This window comes from Narcine bancroftii, chromosome 1, assembly GCF_036971445.1.
Source record: "Narcine bancroftii isolate sNarBan1 chromosome 1, sNarBan1.hap1, whole genome shotgun sequence".
Lineage (NCBI taxonomy): Eukaryota > Metazoa > Chordata > Chondrichthyes > Torpediniformes > Narcinidae > Narcine > Narcine bancroftii.
In genome coordinates this window covers 43,864,711-43,886,514 of record NC_091469.1, presented here as the reverse complement: position 1 = coordinate 43,886,514, position 21,804 = coordinate 43,864,711, and positions in this window count along the sequence as shown.

The window sequence follows — 21,804 nt, the reverse complement described above, 5'->3', positions numbered from 1 at the left end:
CCGCCAAACTGTGAGGCGCCAAGATGCACGGTTGGAGGCGATATCAGCCCACTGGTGGTGGTCAATGTGGCAGGCACCAAGAGCTTTCTTTAGGCAGTCCTTGTACCTCTTCTTTGGTGCACCTCTGTCTCGGTGGCCAGTGGAGAGCTCACCATATAACACGATCTTGGGAAGGCGATGGTCCTCCATTCCGGAGACGTGACCCACCCAGCACAGCTGGATCTTCAGCAGCATGGACTCGATGTTGTCGACCTCTGCCATCTCGAGTACTTCGACGTTAGGGATGAAAGCGCTCCAATGAATGATGAGGATGGAGCGGAGACAACGCTGGTGGAAGCGTTCTAGGAGCCGTAGGTGATGCCGGTAGAGGACCCATGATTCGGAGCCGAACTGGAGTGTGGGTATGACAACAGCTCTGTATACGCTTATTTTTGTGAGGTTTTTCAGTTGGTTGTTTTTCCAGACTCTTTTGTGTAGTCTTCCAAAGGCGCTATTTGCCTTGGCGAGTCTGTTGTCTATCTCGTTGTCGATCCTTGCATCTGATGAAATGGTGCAGCCGTGATAGGTAAACTGGTTGACCGTTTTGAGTTTTGTGTGCCCGATGAAGATGTGGGGGGGCTGGTAGTCATGGTGGGGAGCTGACTGATGGAAGACCTCAGTTTTCTTCAGGCTGACTTCCAGGCCAAACATTTTGGCAGTTTCCGCAAAACAGGACGTCAAGCGCTGAAGAGCTGGCTCTGAATGGGCAACTAAAGCGGCATCATCTGCAAAGAGTAGTTCACGGACAAGTTTCTCTTGTGTCTTGGTGTGAGCTTGCAGGCGCCTCAGATTGAAGAGACTGCCATCCGTGCGGTACCGGATGTAAACAGCGTCTTCATTTTTGAGGTCTTTCATGGCTTGGTTCAGCATCATGCTGAAGAAGATTGAAAAGAGGGTTGATGCGAGAACACAGCCTTGCTTCACGCCATTGTTAATGGAGAAGGGTTCAGAGAGCTCATTGCTGGTTGGTTTTCGTGCAGTTGGATAATCATGTTGAGGAACTTTGGGGGGCATCCGATGCGCTCTAGTATTTGCCAAAGCCCTTTCCTGCTCACGGTGTCGAAGGCTTTGGTGAGGTCAACAAAGGTGATGTAGAGTCCTTTGTTTTGTTCTCTGCACTTTTCTTGGAGCTGTCTGAGGGAAAAGACCATGTCAGTAGTTCCTCTGTTTGCGCGAAAGCCGCACTGTGATTCTGGGAGAATATTCTCGGCGACACTAGGTATTATTCTATTTAGGAGAATCCTAGCGAAGATTTTGCCTGCAATGGAGAGCAGCGTGATTCCCCTGTAGTTTGAGCAGTCTGATTTCTCGCCTTTGTTTTTGTACAGGGTGATGATGGTGGCATCACGAAGGTCCTGAGGCAGTTTTCCTTGGTCCCAACAAAGCTTGAAAAACTCATGCAGTTTGACATGCAGAGTTTTGCCGCCAGCCTTCCAGACCTCTGGGGGGATTCCATCCATACCTGCTGCTTTGCCACTTTTCAGTTGTTCGATTGCCTTATATGTCTCATCCCGGGTGAGGACCTCATCCAGCTCTAGACCTAGGGGCTGTTGAGGGAGCTGGAGCAGGGTGGAATCTTGGACTGAGCGGTTGGCACTGAAAAGAGATTGGAAGTGCTCTGACCATCGGTTGAGGATGGAGATCTTGTCGCTGAGGAGGACTTTGCCGTCTGAGCTGCGCTGCGGGCTTTGGACTTGGGGTGAGGGGCCGTACACAGCCTTTAGAGCCTCGTAGAAACCCCTGAAGTCGCCAATGTCCGCGCTGAGCTGGGTTCGCTTGGCGAGGCTAGTCCACCACTCATTTTGGATCTCCCAGAGTTTGCGCTGAAGATGGCTGCATGCGCGACGGAAGGCTTGTTTCTTCTCTGGACAGGACGGCTTTGTAAGGTGAGCCTGGTGGGCAGCTCGCTTCTTTGCCAGCAGCTCCTGGATTTCCTGGCTGTTTTCGTCGAACCAGTCCTTGTTTTTCCTGGAGGAGAAGCCCAGAACCTCTTCAATGGATTACAGTATGGTAGTCTTCAACTGATCCCAGAGGGTTTCAGGGGACGGGTCCGTGAGGCGGATTGCATCCTCGAGCTTTGCTTTGAGGTTTGCCTGGAAGTTTCCTCTCGCTTCGTCTGACTGCAGGTTTCCATCATTGAACCTCTTTCTGGGGGCTTTACTGTTCCTGGGCTTTGGCTTGAAGTGAAGGTTGAGCTTGCAGCGAACCAGCCGGTGGTCAGTGTGGCATTCCGCGCTGGGCATGACCCTGGTGTGGAGCACATCTCGTTTGTCACTTTCTCGCACCAGGATGTAGTCCAGGAGGTACCAGTGTTTGGATCGGGGATGCATCCAGGTAGTCTTAAGGCTGTCCCTCTGCTGAAAAAGGGTGTTTGTAATGACAAGCCGCTGTTCTGCGCAGAGCTCCAACAGGAGGCGCCCATTGTCGTTGCACTTGCTGACGCCATGCTTGCCCAGGATTCCTGGCCAGGTTTCTGAGTCTTTGCCGACACGAGCGTTGAAGTCGCCCAGGATGACAACCTTGTCGGCTGTAGAGGTGCGTTGAATGAGGTTGCGCAGGTCAGTGTAGAACTTTTCCTTTTCTGCTGGTTCCGCCTGGAGGGTTGGTGCATAGACACTGATGAGGGTGATGCAACGCTTGTTTTGAAGGGGGAGTCGCATGGACATGATTCGGTCCGAGTGGCTTGTCGGAAGGTTTTCGAGTTTGGAGGCAATGAAGTTCTTGACCATGAAGCCTACACCAGATAGACGTCGTTCATCCGAAGGCTTGCCAGACCAGTAGAGTGTGTAGCCCGCTCCGCGTTCTTGGAGGCTGCCTACATCTGCAAGGCGGACTTCACTGAGAGCGGCTATGTCGATGTCAAGTCTGAGGAGTTCATATGCAATGAGGGCAGACCGACGTTCAGGTCGGTGGCTGTCAGCCTTGTCTAGCATGGCTCTGATGTTCCAGCATGCTAGCTTGAGTTTGTGAGCATCTTTTGAGGGGGAGGACGTGGAGGGGGAGGATGTGGAGGGGGAGGACGTGGACCTGTCCTCGGGCCTGCGCAAAGGAGCTTTTAGGTGGAGTGCAGTGCGCGCAGTACTGGCCCCACCCTTTACACCCATGGTTCGTGTGCCGTGGCCAAGCAAGCTGGGACGTGGCAGCGAGGTCTTTGGGTCGTATGTTTTATATCGGAGTGGCCTTCTCCTATGCAGGTTTCTTACCCGGGCTGGAGGGATCTGCCTCCCCTCTTAGGTCGGTCCATACTGCCCGGACCGGGGTCGAGGCCGCTGCTGCTCTCCCTGTGCCCTGACTGGGGCCGCCATCTCCCACTCTCTGCCCGGATCGGGGCCTCCGCCTGCCTCACTCGACCGAGGCCAGGGCCGCCGTCTCTACCTTGCTCCTGCCCGGATTGGGGCCGCCGCCGCCTACCCTCAGCCCGGACTGGGGCCGGGGCCGCCGCTGCTCTCCCTGTGCCCGGACTGGGGCCGCCGCCTCCCACTCTCTGCCCGGATCGGGGCCTCCGCCTGCCTCACTCGACCGAGGCCGGGGCCGCCGTCTCCCCCTTGCTCCTGCCCGGATCGGGGCCGCCGCCGCCTACCCTCAGCCTGGACCGGGGCCTATGAAGAATATAATAAACACAAGGTTACTCATGATATAGTATAATTGGTTACACAGGTTATATATCACACCCCAAAAGTTAAAAAAATGGGATCCAACATTATCAGATAGATGTTTTCGCTGTAAGAAGGAAATGGGAACAACAGTACATGCAATTTGGGCATGTGAGAAAGTGAAAAAGTTTTGGGAAGATCTAAATCAGGTATTAAATAAAATTACAAAAAGTAACATACCAAAAAATCCAGAGATCTTTCTTCTAAGTAATATAAGAAGTAAAGAATTAGGCCTCAAATTGGATGAAGTGCAAAAAAGATTTATTATGATAGCGTTAGCTGTAGCAAAAGATTGTATAATGTCAACTTGGAAATCAGAAGAGAGCCTGAGAGTACAGCAATGGTACATGGAAATGAATAAATGTATTCCATTGGAAAAAATTACATACAATTTAAAAAAGAAAGTCACATTATTTGAACAAATTTGGGAGCCGTACATGGAACATAACAGAAAGGGCCTACTGCGGACCTCCACGCCCTAAAATGATAAGAAGACAAAATTACTTGATCCAGTGTGTAAAAGTAGATGACACATTTTTCTTATTTATTTTCATTGTGTGATGACATTGTTTAATGGTTGTATTGTATTGTATATGTTGAATGTGTATTGGTTTTGGAGGGGAATGGGAAGGGGGGAAGGGAAGGTAGGGGGAAAAGGGGAGAAAATGCCACTGAGTATATTTAAGAGGGAAATGTTTGTATGTGTTTTGGTTGATATGGTTCACAGTGTGAAAAATAAAAATTATAAAATTTTTTAAAAAGTATACATGACTCAAATACAAGGATTGACTTATTTTAAATGTCTGCCCAGTTAAAAAGTAGAGCAGTGGATCTTAACCTTTTTCTTTCCACTCACATACAACTTTAAGTAATCCCTATGCCATACGTGCTCTGTGATTAGTAAGGGATTGCTTTAGGAAGTATGTGGGTGGAAAGAAATATTTTGAAGACGACTATTTTAATCATAGCTAATTGACTCGTTATGTGCACGGTTTCATAACTCCAAAGGAAATGGGCCAATGACAATTTTTCTCAAACAAAATATTTCAGTAACAATTGGGCCCCACTCACAAACCTTAAGCAATCCCTTAAGCTAAAGTGTAAAACCAGGGTTGTAGAAGTCATGCGAAAGATGGGAGTCAGGCTTGGGTGTAGTGATTTCAGAAAGAAACTGGTCAGATTGGTGTAAGGACTGCATGACATCAATTATAAATGCAAGATATTGACTGGTTCAGTATAATTTTTACTTAAATTATATCTTACCTCACAAAGTTTCACAGATCAAAAGCTGAAATTTCAGGGATGTGCTTCAGATGTGGGACTGAGACAGGAACATTTTTACATGCCATGTGATCATGCATGAAAGTGAGGCCATTTTGGTAATAAATCGCAGAAAAATTAACTAGGATAACAGGAGTGGCCTTCATGGGCGACCCGGAGCTATAACTATTAGATAATATCATGGAAATAAGCGACAAATTGACCAAATATCAAATCTCATTGACGGTAGTGAAAAAATGTATCACGATTACTTGGAAGTCCGACTCCCCTCTACTCATAGCACGATGGACTGCGGAAATGAACAGCTGTATACCTATGGGAAAAAAATCACATATAACTAAAGAATAAATATGACATTTTTGTAAAGGTCTGGCAGCCATACCTGGACCACATAGAGGCCCAGATACAGTAATAAAAAGGACAAAAAAGGGTATGAAATTAACTATTATATATACAGAAACATAGTTTCCAAACTATACTATATATACTTAAAATATATGTGAGCTCTGATGGTGAACGGATCTGTATGTATGGAAGGGGAGGAGTGATGGAGGGACTGTTTTGTCTTTGTTTGTTGTGTTTGTGAGAAAAAATTTAATATATTTTATATTTGAAATGTTACTATGTATATTTTTGAAAAAAAATACAAAATAAAATATTCAAAATAACTCAATAAAAATATTTTAAAAGGAACTGTAAATGCATAATATCTGTTAAAAAAAAACTGACTGTGCAATTCAGAGAAGAAAATTAATAAAGTTTACAAGAGTCCTTAAATAAGTCCCTGATTGAGATTGTTTTTGAGGAGTCTGATGGTGTAGGGTGGCAGCTGTTCCTGAGCCTGGTGGTGCGAGTCTTGTGGCATCTGTACTTCTTTCCTGATGGCAACAGCGAAAACAGAGCGTGTGCTGGGTGGTGTGGGTCTTTGATGGTTGCTGATGCTCTCTGACAGCAGCATTCCCTGTAGTTGTTCTCTATAGTGGAGAGGGTTTTGCCGGTGATGTCCTGGGCTATGTTCACTACCTTTTGGAGGGCTTTATGCTCAGGGATATGTGTCCCCATACCAGATGGTGATGCATCCGGTCAGCACACTTTCCACCACACCTCTGTTTAAATTTCCCAGGGTTTCTGGTGTCATACCAAACCTCTTCAAACTTCTGAGGAAGTAGAGGTGCTGATGTGCTTTCTTCATGATGTCATTGGAGTGTTGGGTCCAGGAAAAATCCTCTGAGATAGTGACTCCCAAGAACTTAAAGTTGCTCACCCTCTCCACTTCTGATGCGCTAATGATTACTGGATTGTATATCTCTGATTTTTTTCTTTCCTGAAGTCAACAATCAGCTCCTTCGATTTGGTGACATTGAGTTCAAGGTTGTTGGTGGTGCACCATTCAGCCAAGTTTTCAATCTCCATCCTGTACGCTGACTCATCCCCTTCCTTTATACAACCCACTGCCATGGTATCATCGGCAAATTTGTAGATTGTATTATTGTTGTATCAAGCTTCACAGTTGTAGGTGTAAAGTGAGTAGATCAAGGGGCTAACAACACAGCCCTGTGGTGCTCCAGTACTGATGGATATTGTGCAGAAGATGTTCTTACCAGTCTTCATGTATTGTGTGCTGGAGGTGAGGAAATCCATGATCCAATTACACAGTGGGGAGATTCCATTCACCTTGGAGTTTGCTGATCAGTTTTGAGGCGTTGATGGTGTTAAATGCAAAAATGTAGTCAATAAAGAGCATCCTGATGTATGTATCTTTGCTGTCCAAGTGTTCCAGGGCTTTGTATAGAGCCAGTGAGATGGTATTCGCTGTTGACCTGTTACTACAATAGGCAAACTGGAATGTATCTTTGTCACCACTCAGAGAGGAGCTGATATGTTTCAACACCAGCCTCTCAAAACATGTCACCACTGATGATGTAAGTACTATTGGTCGATAGTCATGAAGGCAGGTCACTACACTCTTCTTGGGCATCGGGATGATTGATGCCTGTTTGAAACAGGTGGATACCACACCCTGTTGAAGTGTAATTTTGAAGATATCTGTGAATACATCGGTAAGTTGGTCAGCACAGATTTTTAATACTCGGCCTAGTACTCCATCCTGGCCAGATGCCTTTCTTGGATTCACTCTCCTGAAGGCAGCACACATAACATCCTCAGATACGGACAAGATGGGATTATCAGGGGACATGGTGGTGTGGAGGGGTGATTCTTCACTTTTATTGTCATAAAATCGAGCATAAAAGGCATTGAGTTCCTCTGGGAGTGAAGCTTTGCTGCCTGCTACTTCACCGCATTTGGTTTTGTAACAGGCTATGGCATTTAGGCCATGCCAGAGCTGTCAGGTGTCCCTTGACATTTCCATTTTCAAGAATCTCCAGTAGGAGATTGCTGCTCTTACTTTACTAATCTGGATCTCCAGACTTAAATGCCTGTGATATGACTCTCAGCAGGTTCTGGATTTCATTATTCATCCAGAGCTTCTGGTTGGGAAAAACCCCGAATGATTTGCTAGGGACACATTCATCCACAGCTAATTTGATAAAGTCAAAGACAGCTCCAGTGTATTCATTCAGATTCTAAGCAGAGTCCTTGATCACCGTCCAATCCATTGACTCGAGGAAGTCCTGTAACCATTCTTCATCCTCCTGTGACCACCTTCTAGCTGCCCTGATCTCAAGAACCTCTCTTTTTGACTGTGTCTGTATGAAGGCGGAAGGAACACAACCAGGTGATCTGACTTGCCAAAGTACAGTCACAGAGGTTGAAACTGATTACATATTTCTCTTAAAGTACTCACTCAAGTCTGATAGTCTGGATAGCTTCCTTCTGTGCTGTATTATGTATTGATTAATTGCTACAGCTGGAGTCAGTGGTGTTTGCGTTCTTCAGTTCCATCTGGAGTTCATAACAAATTCTCAGAAATCTCATAGAGGAGCTATCTTACTCTAGCTTTAATGACATAATTTGGAAGAAACCTCTGCCAAACGATTCCAACTTTCCTGAATATGAATACACGGTGGCTTGGAATCTGGGGGCATGAGTTTAACTTCACAACAAACTTTGAATCTGAACTCTAAATATGTTCTTATGGATATGGAACATTATTTGGTTGGAGTGGCACAGTGGTGCAGATATTACAGATATTGCCATCTTCAGTACTGACCAAGTGCTGTCAGTTTGTGGTTTGCATGTTCTCCCTATGCCCTCATCGGTTTCCTTTGAGTACTCTAGTTCCCATGTCTGAAGGATGTGTGGGTTGGCAGTTAATAGGCTGCTGTAAATTGTCCCCAATGTAGGTAGATAGTGAAGCTGGGAGGATTTAATGGGAATAGGTTACATTATGGGGAGAGGGGGGTAGGAGGCAGGGAATGGAATGACTCAATGAGCTGGCATAGTGTCATTGGGCTTAATAGCTTTCTTCTAAGTCGCATATCTCGGCAAATAGTTTTGTGGTACTGTAAGAATAAAACAGAAACCTGCATGCCTCCTCTGAGCTAGCAATCACCCAATCGATATCTGATATATCTGATGCATGCAAGAATGGAACAGCAGTTGTCTTGGGGAATTTTAACTTTGGACATAGAATGGACAAATCAAGGCAGATGAGACAGGCTTGAGAAGGAGTTCATAAACTGCATCTCCGATAGCTTTCTTGGACAGCATATTCTGAAACTGACAAACATGCTACTTTAGATATGGTCCTGGGTAAAATTATTGATCTCATAGTTAGGAATCATTTTAGAAAGAGCAATCACAGTATGAGTGCATTTTTTCGTACAGAAGAAAGGAGAAATATGATCCAAAACCAGCATTTTATGGCTAAACAATGGAGACTACAGTGGGATGAGGGAGGAGTTGGCTACTGTACACTTAAAACACAGATTGCAGGTGGGACAGTTGAGAAACAATGGATGACACGCAAAGAGATTTTTTTTCACAGTGCTCGACAGAAGTATTTTCCAATTGAAAATATGGACAGTAAATAGGGTGCGAGCCAGCCTTGGATAACCAAAGAAATAAAGGAAAGCATCAAACTAAAAGCTCATGCCTACAAAGAGTAGTTGGAATTTGGAAGATAACTAAAAAGGCAACAAATAACCTCTAAGCAGACAATACAGAGAGATATATTATGAAAGTATATATATATATTATGATATACAGAAAGAGAGATATCTTATGAAAGTAAACTAGCATAGAATATAAAAGCAGATATTAAAAGCTTTTATAAAAATATAAGAATGTAAGAAATAGGAGCGTGAGTAGGCCATCAGACCTGTCAAGCCTGCTCCACTATTCAATGAAATCTTGTCTGATCTGATGATAAGCTAATCTGCCTTTTTCCCAAATCCCATAATTCTCCTACTATGTAAAAATCTATCCAACTGTGTCTTAAATATATTTACTTAGGTACCATCCAATGCTTCAATGGGCAGTGAATTCCACAGATTCAGCAGTTTCTCCTCATCATCCTAAATCTACTACCCTGAATTTTAAGGCTATGTCCCCTAGTTCTGGTCTCCCTCACCAATGGAAACAACCTGCCTACCTACCTGATGGATCTATTTTGTTCCAGATGCCTTGTTATTTCTTCTTTAATGATAGCTTCGAGCATTTTCCCAACTACAGGTATTAAACTAACTGGCCTATTGTTCCCTGCATTTTGTCTACATATATGAATAGTGGCATGATGGTCACTGCCTTCCAATCCACTGGGACCTGCCCAGAGTCCAGAACATTTTGGTAAATTATTACCAAAGCCCCAACTATAACTTCTGCCATTTCTTTCAATATCCTAGAATGCATTCCATCAGGACCAGGGGACTTATTTTATCTTTAGATCCCAAAGTTTACTGAGTACCACCTTTTAAGTGATGGATTTTACATCCAGGCCTCACCTCACATCACATCTCTAACATCTGTTTTTGGCATGTTTGACGTATCCATCATCTTGAAGTCTGACACAAAATAGTTATTCAAAGCCTCAGCCATTTCTTCATTACCCAATATCAATTCCCCCTTCTCATCTTCCCAGGGACCAACCTTCACTTTAGCCACCCTTTTGCGCTTAATATAATTATAAAAACATTTACTGTCTGTTTTTATATTTTGTGCTAATCTTTTTTATGGCCTATCTTCCCTCCCTTTATTGCTTGCTTTGTGGTTCTTTGCTGCTTTTTAAAGTTTTCCCAATCTTCGAATTTCCAACTGCTCTTGGCGACTTCAAATGCTCGAGCTTTTAGTTTGATACTTTTAGTTTATTTCCTTAGTTATCCAAGGTTGGCTGCCTCCATTCTTACTGACCTTGCTTTTAACTGGAATATACTTTTATTGGGAACTGTGAAAAATCTCTGAAAGTCCCCCACAATAACTGCTGTTCCATTCTTACATGCCTCCAATATTTCTTGGTTTATTGCCTGTATCACTGTAATGTTATTATTGGGTGGATTTTTTTTTTCCATTGACTATTCCTAATCTCTATCCAAATGGATTCAACATTTTGCTCCTTAGATCTTGCATTGTCTCTCATTATTGGCCTGATCTCATCTAAGAGCACTACCCCAACTTCCTTAGCTTCAAGCCTATCCTTCCTTATTACCTGATTCCCTTGAATATTTAATTCCCAATCCTCTCCACCCTGCAACCACATTTTTGTAATGGCCACTAAATCATACCCATTTGTATTAATTTGTACCACTAACCTTGTTTCAAATACAATGGGTATTCAAACACTGTTCTTATACCAAATGTGCTGCTAAAATCTGGTAATCTTTGCATCTTTTGGACTTGATTTTTATCCCCTCTATTCTTACTATTCTCTTTTTTAACATTTGCTTTTACTTTAACCATCCCTCTCCAATTTGCTATTTAGTTTAAAGCCTTCTCCACAGTTCTAGTTATGCAATTCACCAGGATCCAAGTCCCATCATGGTTCAGATGGAGCCCATCCCCTTTGAACAGTTCCTTTCTTCCCCAATATTGGTGCCAATTTCCCATGAACAGGAACCCACTTTTCCAACATAGGAGAAAAAGGATGACAAACATGAATAAAGCTTCCTTGGAAAATGAGTAGTGGTAATTAATATTGCGTATTGTAGAAATGGCTGAGGCTTTGAATGACTACTGTGTCAATCTTCATGGTGCAGGCCATGTCTGACATGCCAAAGAGTGATGTTGTGGTGAATGTAGTTAAGTGCCTTGGTCTTCATGGAATGTATCCCAGGATACTGAGAGAAATGGCAGAAAATATAGCAGACATATTTATGATAATTTACTAGAATTCTCTTCTCTCAACTCCTGGCAGATTGGAAGAGAGCAAATGTAATACCACTGTTTCAAAATGGAGGCAGAAAAAAGGTAGGTAGTTATAGGCCTGTTAGCTTAGAGTCTACATTAGGAGAAAAAATCCTAAGCGAACCTTGGCTCAATAATACCACCAAAGCCATGAGGAGGAGTGCAGGATAGCCAAACATAAGTGGAAGCAAGACAAACTACAAATTTCCCTCAAAATTCTGAGAAACAACCTGCATGTATACCAAGAAGCAGTAAAGGCCGAAAGAACAAAATATTTTGCCAATCTAATTTCCAACAATTTCCAAAATCCCAAGACCTTGTTCAATAGCATCAACTCAGTCACTGATCCTGCATCAAACACCAACTCTAATGCATTCCTTACCAAATGTGAAGAATTTTTAAAATTCTTCGTAAACAAAGTGGAGAATATCAGGACCAACATTTCCCCCTCCACCCACACTCTAACTGTATCACAGCTCTGTTCGTCCAACCTTGACTCTTTTAGCCCAATCATACGACCCAGCCTTAGAAAGATGATGTTCGCCATGAAACCGACAACTTCCCCTCCTCGACATTATCTCCGCTCCCCTCCTTGACATTATCCCCTCTGCCCTCCTCGATATTATCCCCGCTCCCCTCCTCAACATTATCCCCACTCTTGAGGAATGTTTTTGATGCAGCAGGTCCTAATTTGCTCTATGATTAATAGTTCTTTAGCCACTGGGTCAGTTCCAATTTGCCTCAAGCATGCTGTGGTTCATCCCCTCCTGAAAAATCCCAACCTAGACCCCTCCACACCCAAACATTACAGACCTGTTTCTAAACTTCCATTCCTGTCAAAGATCCTTTAAAAAGTTGTTCTTAGGAAATTGATGCCCTATCAACAACAAAACAACATATCCAGTCAGATTATAAGGCCCACCACAGCCTGACTAAGAATATACAATTACCTGCTCCTCGCCACTGACTCAGGGAACACCACCATTCTAATTCTCCTCAATCCTAGTGCAGCAGTCGATATGGTGGATTATGCTATTTTAATAGATCGCCTCTGGCAGAGGGTCAGTGTCGATGACATGGCCCTGAAATGGTTTAAATATTATCTTAGTAATAGGATGTTCTCTGTCAACATGGCAAATTTTCATCCTCCTCTGCTACCCTTTCCGACAGGGTTCCACTCTCTTCCCCTTGGCCATATCATCCAAAAACACGGCAAATTCTTCTACTATCACACTGATGATACTCAGCTCTCTCTCTTTTTGAAGCCCACAACCAAGCAAAGATAACCAGCCTCGTCAGCTGTCTGGAGGACATGAGGTGCTGGATGGCTCAAAACTTCCTGCAGCTAAACAAAGGGAAATCTAAGATCATCCTATTTGCCCCCCGCCCCCCACCATCTTCACCAAAATTATCTCCAATACCCCTGGCAACATTAAACTACATGTCAAATCCCTTGGTGTGATATTTTCCACCTTCAAGTTTGACAAACAAGTTAATGCAGTAGTAAAAGCTAGCTTTTTCTAGCTCTGCACTGTTGCCAAAATCAAATCACTCCTGTCACTAAAGACCTCGAAAAAGATATTCATACCCTAATTTTCTCCAATTTGGACTACACTAACTCTCTACATACAGGAATTAGTCAGTCATCATTATCTTACCTGAAGTTTCTGTAGAATGCTGCAGCAAGGCTCCGGACAGGAGCCAAGAAGAGGGACCACATCATCCCTATCCTGCCCTCCCTTCACTGGCTGCCGGTACAGCTCAGAATAAATTTTAATCTCTCCAGTTCATTTAGAAACCCATTAATGGACTAGTCCCCTCCTACCTCCGAACATCCTACTCCACTTCAAGATCCCTCAGATCGGCCAATTTAGGGTGCTTGGTTGTTCCATGCTCAAATCACAAACTCAGGGGAGATCACGCCTTCACGATAGCAGCCCCCAAACTGTGGATCAACATTCCTCCCTCCATCAAATCAGCCCTTTACTTCAAATCTTTTAAATCCAGGCTGAAGTTGTACTTTTACTCAAAAGGGTTTTGAGTTGATTGTTGATTGTTACCATGTTGTACGTGCAATTTTAAACCTGTGCTTTAACGTTGAGATGAACTGGTAATTTATGATCTGTACAGCACTTTGGTCAACTTGAGTTGTTATAAATAAATAAATAAATAGATTGAACTTCATTTGGGAAAATACTTGAAGCTATCATTATGGGAGAAATAGTGAGATCTCTGGATAGAAACTGTTTCATGAGGTAGAGGCAGCATGGATACAGAAAAGGCAATTCATGGTTAAAGAATTTACTAGAGATTTTTCAGGATATAATGAATACAGTGAATAGGGTAGGTGCAGGAAGATGTGAAATATTTAATTTCCTGAAAGTGTTCAATAAAGTGCTGCACAAAAGACTTCAGCAGAAGTTAAGGATAGATATGGATAATGTTTTAGCATTGATGGAGTATGGTTAGCAGAGGTTGTCAGTCGGTGGTAAGTGGAGTGCTGCAGGGATCAGTGCTCTGCCTGAAACTGTTCATGATATCTGGCAGAGGGACCAAGTGTCTTTAAGTTTCCTGATGACGCCAAATAGAGTAGAAAAGAAAATTATGTAGAGGATGCAGAGAGTCTGCAGAGAGATATAGATAGGTTAAATGAGTGGGCAAGGATCTGCCTAATGGAGTGCAACATTGGTCATTGTGAGGTCATCCATTTTAAAAGGAATATAGTAAAATACTCAATGATTTAATGATCTTGTTGAATGGTGGAACAGGCTCATAAGTCCAGGTGGTAAGTATAAAGCAAGGGCACCATGACACCATTTTTGTGGGGTTCATTCAGGAGCCCAAATACCAGTGGAGAAAAAAATATCTTTAACCCTATTGGTGTGCAGCTTCCATACTATGCTATGATGGATCTAGTACAACTGTAGAAGTTGTTGCGGAATATGGTGGTTATGTTGTACTTCCTCAGCCTTCTAAGAAAGCCAAGGGTTTGGTGTGTTTTCTTGACTGCCATGTTAATGTGGTTGCTCCAGGACAAGTCATTGACAATCTATGCCCCAAAGAATTTGAAGCTATCTACTCCTTCCACTTCAGCCCCATTAATCTGGACAGGGAATGTCGACTCTACCCTCTCCCTTGAAGTCAATGATCATCCCCTTTATCGTGTTGCTGAAGAAAGAGTGGTTGTTATTTTGGCATCATGCCTCTAGTCTTTCACTCTCCTTTCTATATTCCATCTCATCTTTATTTGATACCTGACCTATGGCTATGGTGTTGTCAGTAAATTTGAAGATGGAGTTCAATTATTATTTGGCTGTAGAGTTGTGGGTGTAGAGGATGCATAATAGGGAACTGAGTACACATCCTTGAGGAGCGCCAGAGTTGAGTGTGATCATGAGGAAGATGTTGTTATCCAACTTCACTGTAGTGTGTTAAAAGGATCTCGCCCTCCTAAAATTTGGGTATTAATTTTTTGGGAACTATGGTCTTGAAGGCAGAGCTTTAGTCTATATACTGTAGATTAGGATACCTAGATGTATTTCAGGGCTTAGTATAGGGCCAAGAAGATGGTGTCAGCTGTGGACCAGTATAGACAATGTAAATTGAAGTGTGCCAAGGCTGGCCCATAGGCTAGAGTTGATGTGACCCATGACCAGCCTTTCAAAGCACTTCTTGACAGTGGATGTCAGAGTCTTTGATGGGTAGTTATTCAAGGCTGTTTTCATGCCTTCCTTTGGTATGGGCATGATGGTGGCCTTCTTGAAACAATTGGGATCTATGGACTGTTGCAGGGAGAGATTAAAGGTATCTGTTAATGCACTCCCAAGTTGATCTGAACAGACTTCAGGACATGTCTCAGGACTTTGTCTGGGTCAGTCTCTTTCAATGGATTCACCTGATAGAATGCTGACCTGACATCACACCAGTCACCATGAATTCAGGGGACCATGTAGTTGTTGGCATGGATGTTGCCTCCTGCTGCCTCCCTGGTCAAAGTGGGCATAGAACACATTTCACTTGTCTGGGAGTATTGCAGTATTGTACGTTGTGCTGCTCACATTTGGTTTGTTCTCTGCGATACCAGCATGCCCTGCCATGATCACCCAGGTGTCCATAATGTTCTCAGGGGACTCGCGTTTGGTACAGTACTGCCTCATGGGATCCCTGATGAGCTTGTACTTGGATTTCTTATAAAGGGCTGGATCTCCTGATTTGAAAGCCTCCAATCTAGTCTTGCAACTGGGCATCAGGCAATTTATAAGCTCACTCCTGTTTTAATTTACGAAGACCTGGAATTTATTTGACTGCCAAATAGCTGCTGTATTTTCTGCTTTTCAACTGTATCTTCATCTTAAATATAGTCCATGAACTAGATTACTTTTATATGGATCAAGTCTGTGGAAGGGTCGATTTACCTGCAAGTTATTTTTCCTTCAGAGACTACATATTGCAGCACATTCCAATATGTGTTTTTGAAAAACAAAATGTTAAAACTTCACATTTACCATTGGTTCAAAAGAGGGTTACAAAGAATTCTGGTCTTTTGCTTAACACAGACTGGAGTAATTTAGTCAGATATTGCTTGGTGCTGGAAGTGTCTGGGAAATATTTTCATTTTTCTCCTGAAATCCACGATCATCTCTTTCATCTTGCCCACATTGAGATTCAGGTTGTTATTCTTGCACCATTTCATAAGATTTTCAACCTCTTCTCTGTAGTGCGACTCATCATTGTCAATGATGAGGTCAACTACTGTAGTGTCATCTGCAAACTTGATAACACCTTTGGAACTGGATCTGGCAATGCAGTTGTGGGCCAGTAGTGTGAATATGAGCGGACTGAGCATATAGCCCTGAGATGCACCAGTGCTCAACATGATGGTGCTACTGACCCAGACAGACTGTGGTCTTTCCATTATAGCATCGTCTATGGACCGGTTTCTTCTATAGGTGAATCAAAATAAGTTCATCTCTTGGAACTGTGCTTTGATGCATTCCATCACCAGATGCTCAAAACATTTTATAATGATGGAGGTCAGTACCATAGGGCAGTATTCACTGTTATTGACTCTCGCTTAGGTATCCCGTCTTGAACCCTGCAGAAATGATGGACAGTTGCAGTGAGGTGTTGAAGATGTTCATGAAGACCTCCATCAATTGGTCTGTGCAGTCCTTCAGTATCTGACCAGGTATATTGTCTGGTCCAGCCACCTGTGTGGGTTCACCTTGGGCAAGTGGTGATCTTGTTGAAATATTTAACATTATGAAAGAGATAGACAAGAGAGAGGCAGGAAAGTCACTTCCACTGGAAGGTGATAATGAGGACTGGGAGACATAGCCTCAAGATTTAGGGGAGTAGATTTAAATTTAATTTTTTTTAATTTAAATTTTAGATATACAACACAGTAACAGGCCATTTTGGCCCACGAGTTCGTGCCGCCAAATTTACACCCAATTAAACTACACCTCTGGTATGTTTTGAATGGTGGAAGAAAACTGGAGCCCCCAGGGAAAACCCATTCAGACATGGGAAAAATGTACAAATTCCTTACAGATAATGCGGGACTCAATCCCCGGTCCGTATCACTGGCACTGTATAGATGTTGCACTAACTGCTAATTTAGGACCGAGATGAGGAGGAACTGCTTTTCTCAGTGAATATTGAATCTGTGGAATTCTCCACCTAAGGAAGCAGTAGAGGGTGCCTCATTCAATATATTTAAGATGCAGTAAGATAGATTTTTGCATCGTCAGTAAATTATGGATGATGGGGAAAAGGCAGGTTGGTGGAATTGAGTCCATGAGTAGATCATCCATTATCTTATTAAATGGCAGAGTATACTCGATGGGCCAGATGTCCTACTCCTGCTCCTGTATTTTTGTTCTTATGTTTAATAGCAGATGAGCTAAGGCAGAGGCTTTGATGAGTTGATGGTCTTAATAGATATATTGTCTTAATGGTATAGATCTGAATCTTATACCAAACATGGCACCAATAATGTGTGCAGAAAGGAAAACAGCTGGTTTCAGCCTTGGCTCTGCGGTATCTCCTTTTCCTGCCCAGAGCATTATCAATTCGAGGCATATTTCAGTGTCCTGAGTGGGGTAATTCAAGTGCATTTCAGTCTCCATTAAGGTGCCAAGAAAATTATGAATTGAGGAAGTTCACTGCATTTTTCAGATGGGATATTAAACTGTGGTTATATTAATATTATTGATTCCTATGCACATTCCAAAAAAATAGGATTTGTTCAAGAGAAAATTGTGTATGCCCTACATAACTGAACCTTTTCTTGAAAGAGCGAGTTGATGCAGTATTGCTGTATAGAAATTCTTTAGTAGATATACAGGTACTCCCTGATTTGCATCCATCAGCCCATATGACCAAAAATGTGTTAAAAAAAATTTAAAAACATTTAAAATTTATGCAGTTTATATTGTATTTAACAAACTATAACAGGGATACATGCACGAGTCTTTAGTTGATGCATGCATGGTGGGTTCGCGTATTGGAGTTCAGTTGGCACAAATTCAATATTGTTAAGGTGCTTAACTCTCATGCACATGCCAACTGAACTTCAATACGCGAACCACTGTGCATGCACCAACCAAAGATCCACACATGCACACAGGAATGAAAATGGCCACGCCCAGCCTACGGACCCTGGGATGCCGACTAACAAGGGAAGTACACATATTTTGGCTCTTGTATGCCCTGTATCCCTGTTATAGTTTGTCAAATACAACATAAACCATGTAAATTCTATATTTTTTTCTTATTTTGAAAACAAATGTATTCAATTGCGACATATGTCCATTCCAAAATATGATCGATCCTTTGGTCTGAATTACAGTCATAAGTCAGGGAGTACCTGTATTAGTAAAATTAAAATCCACAGATTAAAGCAGCAGGTGCTATAATATTATTGATGAGACAGACATAAGCAATAGTTAACCATTGCTTTTGAGACTGAATGTAAGAAGCGTTCCCAAAGTACATAAATTTATGAGTGTGCCAAGTTGACAAAGCTGTTTATAGAGATCATTTTTGGTTTCATAAAAGGAATTTGGCTGAGTAATGCCCATGGTTGGCTCTTAAGCGTGCCAATGTTTCTCTCTTTTAGCACATAATGTCTGCATGCACATTGGTAATTGAGTTACACTGGCTGCCTCTTCAGGAAGGAGAGCTGTGTATACAATACTCTCCCACAATAGAAGCATGCACAGTTCACAGATAGTGAAACCAATCCATATGTAACATTGAGTTGCTCTCTGCATTGATAAGTGGGATTTCAATGATCCAGCTAAGACAGCATGCACAGATCTTATGTGTTGAAGGAACATCACCGATACTTTCTCCAGAGTTAAACAGACAAACATAAAGATTGTAAATGATAGAATCTTTAAAAAAAAATGAAAAGCTAGAGGTTTTGTTAATCTGCACAACATTAATTGCAGTAAGCTATGGTTTCCAAAGATGGTGAGACAGAATTTGTAGATTTCAGTCTTTAATTCAAAGCTTCAGTAAAATCTAGCTGCTCCTAGCCATGAATGCTTTTTGCTCTGGGTGCAGCATGTAAGGGATAAATACAGTAAGCAGAACACCTGAACAAGCTCAGAAAGGGAGGAAAACAATGAGGAGGGCCTCAGTGCTCTACATACAAAGAATTCTTCTATAAGTATCTCAGTGAGGAATAATTCATGAGGTAAATTTACTTTAGTATGGAGGTCATGTCAGAAATATGACACATGGCATGCCCACAATTACTGCCATGAAGCAGGGCTAAATCTGCAGTTCAATAGTCCATATTGTTAAGCTGCCATCAAAATTCTTTTTTTTTATGTTTTTCAAAGCTGGAACAGGTGTCCCCAGCATTTTGAAGATTGCAGCATGGTGCCACTTAAGGCAGTTCACAGACATTTTCTACTCCAGTAGAACTCCACTCTTCCATCCTTGGTAGAGAAAGGGAAGGGCAGGAGCATTGAAACCTGCAAGGATTCCTGGCATCAGACAGCATGAAGGCCCACCTGCACAGTACTTGCATACTTTGAGGTCACCCACAGCAATTCAAAGTAGAATTGTAATTGCAAGGGCTTCCAACTTCTGGGCATCCAGCTGAATGTGACTATACCCCAGTTTATCCAGGAAGCAGACAGAATGCATTCACCCTGCAACAGTCTGCATGTTCCCCATTTCTGAGTAGAACCACCCTGCAAACCAAAACATAGCTTCCAGAAGACAAGGACTATCCATTTCCCATCCAGTCTTATTCCATGGCATGTCCTGCATGAGGTGTAAACCTGAATCATAAATGTATCCTCCTGCCTGCACTCCATGGTCAGTGCACACTTTTGGATTCAAATCTTTGGGATTATAATCCTTATTCCATCCCCTTATCCATCTCTTTCATCTGCTATTTCAACATGTCCTTGGAGAGCCCCAACTAAAAGGAGTCACCTATATGCCTCTCCATCAAAATAATCAGAATCTTCCAAGAGAGACCATATCTCTTACTCTCTCTCTCTCTCTCCCCTGTGTCATCCTCTCTTGCAGAAAGCTGCAATAGGTGCTTATTGCAGGATAGAGAATCTCACAGATAACAGGCTGCCTTTAAGCAGGGGAATTACCTTGAACTGACATCAACCAAATACAAGTCTTGCTGAGGCAACTGTTAGCATAGTTAGCACGAGCTCATTTCTGGATACATGGTAACCAGCAGGCAGGACTAATTTCATGAGAGGATTCCCTCAGATTAAATGGGTGCAGATTAATCCCTCCTTCTGATCCAGAGCCCATTTTCTATCAGTATCATGGTTAATCTCCATGGAGTACAAAAACAAGGACATTATGCTGAACCTTAACATTACAAAATGTTAATGATACTCCAAGTCCAGTGCTGCATCTGGTTCTTGCCACTACACTTAGAGAAAATCAGTAGGGTCTTAGAAAAAATCTTAGAGGAAACTTACCAAGGATCCAAGGTACATGGTGGATTAATGAAATTGAGATCATCCTCCTCAAAACAAAGAATACTAAGGGAGGATTAAAGGACACTGGACAAAAGAAGGTCTGAGGGATGGAGAGACAGGTAAGGAGGGATAAGACTATAGGGGTCAGAGAATGAGAGTAAAACTAATATGGCATGCAGTTAAGGACAGATGGAAAATGGAACTCAATGGGAGTGGGAGTTCCCTGAATTTGGAAAATTCAGAGTTCATGCCATTGGTTTTCATGTAACTAATGAGTAACATAATGTATTGTTCCAAATTCACATTGAGTGTAACCCTGATATTAAATGAGATTGAGGACAAGACGTCTGTGTGGGAATGGCCAAAGGTATTTGAAATGGCAGCCAGCCAATGACCAAAAACTTTCAAATGACTTAAAGATAAAACTATTAAATCAATTTATTTTGTATGTTTAATCCATTCATGCTAATTAAAAACATTAAGAGTAAGTAAAACAAAATTTGCAAAGCATTAGTCAACCTAAACTTTGTAGCCAAGGTTAACAACCCTCTTTGAATAAGGTTAAATTGCGTACTAGAGCTCTGTAGTGAATTGAGAGCAGAGATGAACTGGCATCCGACTACTTTCCGGCAATTCTTTATAGAACGTCAAGCAAAAAGTAGCTACATTTTGTGTAAAGTTGGTTCTTTTAGTTTACAGGGTGAATTAGTTGATGATTCCGAATCACTTAAGGCTTGACTATGTCATAAATTAATACTGTTTCATAATTTTTGAGATGAGCAACTAATGTAGGCACATTTATGCCTGGATCCTATTGTTCACAGCAGTGCTCGTGGTCAAATCTGAGGGAGCTTGATGAAGCCATATAAAAACAAGTTTAAACTGATGTCTCCAACTCCAGGACACCTGGAGCCTGTTTCAATGGTTAGCCCAAATGCAAATTTCTCAAAACTATAGAAGAAAGCCATACCATCTGTGGTGGAACCACTGTTAACACTGTTTGTATGTGTTTGGCTGGCTCCTCCACTTGATTCCCCTAATAAAGGCAGCAACGCCATAACCCCTCCCCCAGAACAAGCTCAGGCCTCATGTCAGCACTATGAGATGTGCCTTCTGTTTATGGTAATGCAAGCCTATCAGCCAGGTAACTTCTAGTCTTTGGAGTTATTGATAGTGCATCAATACCAACAGTCTTCAGCAATTCTCATAGTGAGAATAAAGTAGCCAACAGCTTCACAGACAAAGAACACATATCGGTGAGATATTCATTGCCAGACAACAACCCATAGTAAAGCTTAAGAATGAGCACTGGATAAATTTCTGCACCAGTATTTCAAAGGATTTATAAGTTCTCTATCAAAGCTTCTGCAATCAAGTGAGGAATTTTTAGCTGAGTTGGCACCTATTTTACTCTTCACGTTCACTCCAATGCAAGGGCTTTGATAGGAGGTTGCAGGACTGGTAATGCAGAGAATGTGAACTTAATTATTACCAGCAATTCAATTATTAATTGAATCATAATTTAGATTCAATTAAAAAAAAGAAAATTATGATAGATTTTC